Here is an 8,747-nt window from a genome sequence, read left to right as displayed (position 1 = left end):
CATTGTATTACGACCGGTCGTAGCTTTGTGGTATATGGTAAGTCCCGGAAGGTAAACCCAAACCTGTAGAGGGTAACTCCTAGGGGGTAAATCCCGAGTAGGTTGGTTCCTGCTTGTACTATAAGAATAGGGTGAGTCCCGGAAGGTAAGCCCGAGCAGGCAGGTACCTGCAAAGGGTAAGTCCTAGGGGGTAAGACCCGGGTGGGGTTGGTTACCTGCTATACCTGTAACGAGAGGGTGAAAGTCTCAGCCGCAGTGGCCATGCGGCAGTAGAGTGGGTGTGGATGGATAAAGTGACATGCTTGTGTACTAGGATAAAATGTTGCCATTCAGGGTTAGAAGAAAAGCAAAAAGATACTCAAACGCTGTTGGATTTGGGTGTATTAGCAGTAGCAATAAAGAGAGGTTGGTTTTATGCCCTGTTGGGGTGGGGAACCATGACAGATTATGTGGAAATAGGAAGACAAGTGTGAATCATTTTGGTAATGTGTGTTATCAACAACAGTGATATTTGAACAGATTGGAGATGACTATCCATAACAATAAAATCCTTCATACAGTGAGGTTAGGTTACCATGCTTGTCCTGCCCCACAGCTGTAGACACAGCCTTCTCCAGGTCCTCAGACACTAGCTGGCGATCCATTACAGGATGTCTGTCACCTCACTGAGCCCCTATTGCAGGTTAGGGGTCACATCCACTTGAATGTCCTTCATATGACGAACCTCCTACAGAGCAAATGAGAAAAACATGATATATTAGGATTTATGTTAGTAGCAATAGAATATGGAAATTTTATCTCAACGCTACCTACAGCTAACATGTTTATTTATGTATGTGATCTATGTAAATAAATAAATATATCACAGCTGTCAAACTGTGAAGGACTATAGGTGGAGGCCTACCCATTTCCCAGGAGCATTGTAAAACGTGGATTTGGGTACAGTGTTTATTTCCCCCTAATATCTTTGAAGATTACACCTAAAATAATTAGGCCTACTTCTTTCTACTGCTGATCTGAGACCATTAGGGTTAATCATTACAGATATAAATGCAATATATGGAGTAGAAAAGATTGCCTGCCCACCAACTTGATAAGAATCAACATATGTTCTACATGGTCTATTTCTATCTGAACGTAACAACTCAATCAAGCTTGTTAATTGATCGTTAAGCCATGTTTGTCAGGTAAACGGTCATTAGTGGCCTATATAACCCTCATACAGGCCATGGGAAGACATTACCTGTTGATAACACAGACTATTTTCATGATCATGGGAGGTGTGAGAGAATTGCTGCTCGTTGTGATGACTGTGGGGGTTGTCAAAGGTTGGTTCACTAATGTTTAAGGGATTTGTTTGGTAAATATGCTTAACTTTATAAGTTGGGTATTAATATTTGACTGTCTGTATCTTCCGCGTTGGTCATCTTTTATTCTTCACTGCTATTAATATATGTAGCTATTTTGTGTGAACTCAACTTCTGTCAACACTTTCTCCTCAGTTTCTTGTTACCCTGTTGGAAAGTCCCAGAAGCAAGATCAAGTCTCTCTGCAGAGGAGACTTGGAGGTAAGTGTTTCTTTCCACAACCCTTCTAGCTATGTTCTTTGTCACTGTCTATGGTGCTGCTGTGTTTGACACTCATTCAACAGCATAGAGTAACTCAGTCTAAATAATGTTGTCAAACCTTAACCTACATTTTTCAGAGCTGTCATCAAATGACGTCTCCATTGTGCATGCCCTGGCCTTGCTCCGATCCATAGGGTCTGACGCTAAACAAGCCAGAGAAGGTACGGCCTGAAACATATACTTTGAAAACTGTTGGGTTCATGTTGCTCAAAATTCGATTAGCAATTTGGCCTAGACCGTGTAGAACAGATGTGTTGCTGTAGAATACCCAACTGTTCCTTTTGTTTTTTCTCAAGAGTATTTAGAGACCAATGAAGTAGAATCCCAAGCTTCTCCAAACCATGGTAGCTCTCCGGCAAATGATGCCCTGTCCTCTGAGGAGAAGCTGAGGCGCGTGTCCTCGGACGACGCCACCTCTGAAGCTGCGACCGGCCCGTCTGGCGACGACGCCACCTCTGAAGCTGCGACCGGCCCGTCTGGCGACGACGCCACCTCTGAAGCTGCGACCGGCCCGTCTGGCGACGACGCCACCTCTGAAGCTGCGACCGGCCCGTCTGGCGACGACGCCACCTCTGAAGCTGCGACCGGCCCGTCTGGCGACGACGCCACCTCTGAAGCTGCGACCGGCCCGTCTGGCGACGACGCCACCTCTGAAGCTGCGACCGGCCCGTCTGGCGACGACGCCACCTCTGAAGCTGCGACCGGCCCGTCTGGCGACGACGCCACCTCTGAAGCTGCGACCGGCCCGTCTGGCGACGACGCCACCTCTGAAGCTGCGACCGGCCCGTCTGGCGACGACGCCACCTCTGAAGCTGCGACCGGCCCGTCTGGCGACGACGCCACCTCTGAAGCTGCGACCGGCCCGTCTGGCGACGACGCCACCTCTGAAGCTGCGACCGGCCCGTCTGGCGACGACGCCACCTCTGAAGCTGCGACCGGCCCGTCTGGCGACGACGCCACCTCTGAAGCTGCGACCGGCCCGTCTGGCGACGACGCCACCTCTGAAGCTGCGACCGGCCCGTCTGGCGACGACGCCACCTCTGAAGCTGCGACCGGCCCGTCTGGCGACGACGCCACCTCTGAAGCTGCGACCGGCCCGTCTGGCGACGACGCCACCTCTGAAGCTGCGACCGGCCCGTCTGGCGACGACGCCACCTCTGAAGCTGCGACCGGCCCGTCTGGCGACGACGCCACCTCTGAAGCTGCGACCGGCCCGTCTGGCGACGACGCCACCTCTGAAGCTGCGACCGGCCCGTCTGGCGACGACGCCACCTCTGAAGCTGCGACCGGCCCGTCTGGCGACGACGCCACCTCTGAAGCTGCGACCGGCCCGTCTGGCGACGACGCCACCTCTGAAGCTGCGACCGGCCCGTCTGGCGACGACGCCACCTCTGAAGCTGCGACCGGCCCGTCTGGCGACGACGCCACCTCTGCTGCGACCGGCCCGTCTGGCGACGACGCCACCTCTGAAGCTGCGACCGGCCCGTCTGGCGACGACGCCACCTCTGAAGCTGCGACCGGCCCGTCTGGCGACGACGCCACCTCTGAAGCTGCGACCGGCCCGTCTGGCGACGACGCCACCTCTGAAGCTGCGACCGGCCCGTCTGGCGACGACGCCACCTCTGAAGCTGCGACCGGCCCGTCTGGCGACGACGCCACCTCTGAAGCTGCGACCGGCCCGTCTGGCGACGACGCCACCTCTGAAGCTGCGACCGGCCCGTCTGGCGACGACGCCACCTCTGAAGCTGCGACCGGCCCGTCTGGCGACGACGCCACCTCTGAAGCTGCGACCGGCCCGTCTGGCGACGACGCCACCTCTGAAGCTGCGACCGGCCCGTCTGGCGACGACGCCACCTCTGAAGCTGCGACCGGCCCGTCTGGCGACGACGCCACCTCTGAAGCTGCGACCGGCCCGTCTGGCGACGACGCCACCTCTGAAGCTGCGACCGGCCCGTCTGGCGACGACGCCACCTCTGAAGCTGCGACCGGCCCGTCTGGCGACGACGCCACCTCTGAAGCTGCGACCGGCCCGTCTGGCGACGACGCCACCTCTGAAGCTGCGACCGGCCCGTCTGGCGCCACGACGCCACCGCCACCTCTGAAGCTGCGACCGGCCCGTCTGGCGACGACGCCACCTCTGAGCTGCGAGCTGCGACCGGCCCGTCTGGCGACGACGCCACCTCTGAAGCTGCGACCGGCCCGTCTGGCGACGACGCCACCTCTGAAGCTGCGACCGGCCCGTCTGGCGACGACGCCACCTCTGAAGCTGCGACCGGCCCGTCTGGCGACGACGCCACCTCTGAAGCTGCGACCGGCCCGTCTGGCGACGACGCCACCTCTGAAGCTGCGACCGGCCCGTCTGGCGACGACGCCACCTCTGAAGCTGCGACCGGCCCGTCTGGCGACGACGCCACCTCTGAAGCTGCGACCGGCCCGTCTGGCGACGACGCCACCTCTGAAGCTGCGACCGGCCCGTCTGGCGACGACGCCACCTCTGAAGCTGCGACCGGCCCGTCTGGCGACGACGCCACCTCTGAAGCTGCGACCGGCCCGTCTGGCGACGACGCCACCTCTGAAGCTGCGACCGGCCCGTCTGGCGACGACGCCACCTCTGAAGCTGCGACCGGCCCGTCTGGCGACGACGCCACCTCTGAAGCTGCGACCGGCCCGTCTGGCGACGACGCCACCTCTGAAGCTGCGACCGGCCCGTCTGGCGACGACGCCACCTCTGAAGCTGCGACCGGCCCGTCTGGCGACGACGCCACCTCTGAAGCTGCGACCGGCCCGTCCGGCGACGACGCCACCTCTGAAGCTGCGACCGGCCCGTCTGGCGACGACGCCACCTCTGAAGCTGCGACCGGCCCGTCTGGCGACGACGCCACCTCTGAAGCTGCGACCGGCCCGTCTGGCGACGACGCCACCTCTGAAGCTGCGACCGGCCCGTCCGGCGACGACGCCACCTCTGAAGCTGCGACCGGCCCGTCCGGCGACGACGCCATGGATATCTGACGTGGGACATGCAAGAGTTCATGGGTACTCTAGTCCAGTGTGTAACTGCATTTGCTTGTTTTGGCTCAATTAAACATTAACTGTAATACTTGTGTCCTCTGTATTGTTTTGGTGGTTCCTACTTGGAGTTGAGGTGTATGACCTGACTTGAGTAACTGGGGTGATGGCAACATTAGTTTTGCATTATATCCATGCGCCAGCAATATTACTCAGACCCCTGTGTTTTAAATTACCAATTGACTTAAGCTACATGTGCTCAGTGTTGGTCCATTTATGCTAGTAGCATCACATGATACCTCAACAGCATTTTGACGCCATTTCCGGTCACAACTTGCAGACTTGTTTACGTGTTGCGGTGTTTTGTTGCCTACTTTGCTACATGACAACTTTACGGTTTTTACTTTTTAATTACCGTTTATATTTTTGGTTTCCCTCAATTTTTTCACTCGTGTCAGGGTTGCGTCAATTCGAATCTGGTATCAGGATAAATATCACAATGAGGCTTTTATTAGCTAAGCAATAAGTGGTAAATGCAATTTTCGTATATGGGCTCTCTGTCCCACCTCGCAGGGCAAAACAGAACTGACTTGTTCCTGACAAAGATATTTAATATACTCTGACAGAAGTAGTTCCTGCTTCCGAGCCGGCCTGTCAGAGTAGAGACTGGGCGTGGTTTAGACTCACCCAGCCTATCGTTCATTGTTGGCGCAGAGGCTGGTCCCAGCCCCTTAAGCGCTTCAGCGGTCAGTCGTTGTAGCTGTGTAGAATATGCAGTTATCAGGCACCTGGCTCCTGTTATCTAACAAAAGACTGTTTGTTCTCACAACACTACGTTCTGAATGTGCCCCCCCCCCCAACTCATTGCACAGTTCTGTATTTTTCCATCATGAGAAAGGCCCATGGCCCTGAAACTGTTAACAATGGTTCAAGTCAGCTATGTTGCATAACACATACATACATCCACACAAGCCAACAGCAGATAATATTAAATCACATATGGTAACGGGCTATAGTGCATAACACAGAATCCTCATACTCCGGACGCTTTATCTGGACATGGTTCGTCAGGACCTCCAACAGCCGACGCTAAGTAGTAACATTAACATGATGCCTTCTAATTGCAGTCGCTGTACTCATACAGGAGAACGATCGCCTTACGGTGAGGATAGCTGTGCTACAAGCCCAGCTTCAGACGCAATCGTTAGGCAAGGGTAATTTCAGTGTAGGAAAGGATGAAACAGCGTCTGTGCCACCAGTAAGTACAGATAGTAACGTTAGTATAAATCCCCTCGCACGGTCCCCGCAGCCGGACAACTTTCTCACGGTTTCTGGAGGGAAATGCTGTAGGAATGCTCAACCGGTGTCGCTCATTCAGCCGACAAACTTTCAACCGGTTTTCCCCATTAAGCAGCGAGTCGGAGTCAAAGGCCGAGCCTTCTCTTGTCTCTACTCCTCCCGTTACGGGGTCAGAGACGCCGAAGCTTCCCACCATTAGCTCTGACAAATTGAAAACTCTAGTCATTGGCGACTCCATTACCCGCAGTATTAGACTTAAAACGAATCATCCAGCGATCATACACTGTTTACCAGGGGGCAGGACAACCAACGTTAAGGCTAATCTGAAGATGGTGCTGGCTAAAGCTAAAACTGGCGAGTATAGAGATATTGTTATCCACGTCGGCACCAACGATGTTAGGATGAAACAGTCAGAGATCACCACCAACATAGCTTCAGCGTTTAAATCAGCTAGAAAGATGTGTCGGCATCGAGTAATTGTCTCTGGACTCCCTGTCTGTTTTGCTCTCAGTGAAGTGCTACTATCCCCTTGGACTACAGGTTATTGCCGTCATAAGGTGTGCGTCTGTCTGTTGGCCGGACACTTTCTACCGTTTAGGACCTTTGTGGGTAAAGGTAAAGATGGGGTATAGCAGCAGAAGTTCCTCTGAAGTCCAGTATCTGCTGGAAGGGAACCTGGTGGTACGAGAGGATGAGTGTGGGCCTGTTGTGCTTCCCCCTATCCCTCCCTCTTCTCTCTCACTGTCTGAGGGACTCTTAAGGTTCCTGTGCGGATGGCTTGGTTCGTGCCCTCCCGAAGCTGGCTGTGGTGATTTAAGCAACGCTGTGTTTATGTGTGTATTTGTTTGTGGCCTCTGGCCCACTTCGCTGTCCCTCTGTCCAGTACGTACCGTTGTAGCAGGCCCAGTGTAGTGGCGTGTAGCCCTGGTTGTCTGTGATGACGGCGAGGGTCCACACTGACTGGGCCCCTTTACCTTCCCGAACCAGGAAGCTGGCGCTGTGCTGCACTCCTCGTGACCCATCACCGCCTAGGAGGAAGGGAAGGGAAAGGAGGGGAGGGGAGGCAAGAATGGATTTCAATAATTTATAATCAATTAAATAATAAGGAATCATAATAGGTATATTTGGGCATAATTTATATTCCATGCTAGATCCCACACCAAAGCCATCCCTAGTAGTTCAATGGCCCCATCCCTAGATCAGAACAAGCCTCCCCCTCTCTTTCTGTGTGTGAGCGCGTACAGCCAACTCTCCTCACAACCCTTCTGTGTAGAGCTGTTCTGTGCCATTTGTCTTTGGCTTCAACGCTGGCTCCCTTGTTGAAACGGTGAGTACACACAGTCGGTGTGTCCGCTCAGCACCGACAGCGTCAGAGGGGTTCTGATACACAAGACAACAGGTCATATTACAAACTGGTAATAACCAGGCTGAGTCCCAAATGGCAACCTATTCCCTATATGGTACACTACTCTTGACCTGAGCCCATAGGACTTTGGTTTAAAGTACTGTACCAAGTAGGGTATAGGTTGCCATTTGGGATGCAGCCCCAGTTTCAAAATCTCTTTATTTCAGGAATTGTATCCAAAACCCAAGTGACTATTCCCGTCTTGAATGTCCGCTGCACTCTGGAGGTCAGCATTTCCAATCAGCAAACGCAAACACTCCGAATGACCGTTGGTTGCCAGAGGAAGATAAACAGAGAGGATATAAGAATGTGAGATGATTGACCGTTGGTAGCTAGAGTAGGATAAACAGAGAGGATATGAGCAGATTGCTGGATGACTATAACCTTCACATGAACAGACAGATTTCTAGAACAGTGGTGTTGGTAGATGACATCCTCATGATGTTAACACAGCAGATATTAAAGAATTTTGGGGCTGAGGCCATCGAAGCCTGTCACCTGCTAGCTGTGTACCTGGCTCTGGATAGAAGTCTCCCCTGTGCACTGATCTAGGATCAGCTTACCCTCCCTAGATCCTCAATCATTAGTGGAGAACATGACAAAAAATGACCTTAGATCAGTGTCTCGTAGGCATTTTCACACGATACCATGTAACATCCCTAGAGTGGACATTGTCGTCCTAGCAACATGACCAAACAAATGGCCATCTTGGTCAGGAAAACGTTTTAATTACAGAAGCTCTATGTGATATCCTTATGTCTACCTGCAGCGTGGATGGGGGTCCTCTTCAGAGTGAAGTCTTTAACCAGGATGGAGGCTTCCTGGTTGATGAGGACGTCAACACACTCCACATGGCTTTTTAAGGCAGCCAGGTCCAGAGGGGTGCGCCCCTGGCTGTCCCTCACGTCTAGATCCAGCAGAGACTGAACCAGGACCTCCATAGCATGGTGGTGACTGTGGTACGCCTGAATAGATATTCACTCTTAATATAATCAATGTCCTAGAGTAGACCCGTGGTACACCTGAACAGAAATACAGTGCTAGACCTCTAAAGTAGAGTCTTTCAATCGGGAGCCCATTTTTGCTCCCGCCCAGCATCAACATCGGAGGTTCCTGCCAAGCGTGGGATTGAGAAACAAACACTCTACTTCTCTTCTGAGGTTGATTAACTCAAATGGCAAAATAAGGAAATCATCCTCATCATCACTGTGTAGAATATGCATGTATTTTACACTAATCAGGAATAGATCGGAATATGGGAGTCTGTCTGGACAGTCAACTTCCTGTGGAAAATCTACACCATGCTTGCATCCCAGATAGCACCCTATTCCCTATGTAGTGAACTACTTTTGATCAGGGCCTATAAGGATCTGGTCAAACGTAGTGTACTAAATAGGGAATAGGGTGCC

At 53.1% G+C, this 8,747-nt stretch overlaps 1 pseudogene; it reads left to right on the top strand.

Moving 5' to 3' along the window:
• The first annotated feature begins 1,228 nt into the window (after positions 1-1,228).
• Positions 1,229-4,706, top strand: LOC139398819 (polysialoglycoprotein-like; annotated as a pseudogene).
• The last annotated feature ends 4,041 nt before the right edge of the window (positions 4,707-8,747 follow it).

The sequence above is a fragment of the Oncorhynchus clarkii genome, unplaced genomic scaffold, assembly GCF_045791955.1.
Source record: "Oncorhynchus clarkii lewisi isolate Uvic-CL-2024 unplaced genomic scaffold, UVic_Ocla_1.0 unplaced_contig_2929_pilon_pilon, whole genome shotgun sequence".
Lineage (NCBI taxonomy): Eukaryota > Metazoa > Chordata > Actinopteri > Salmoniformes > Salmonidae > Oncorhynchus > Oncorhynchus clarkii.
This window is presented reverse-complemented; position numbering and strand designations above follow the sequence as displayed.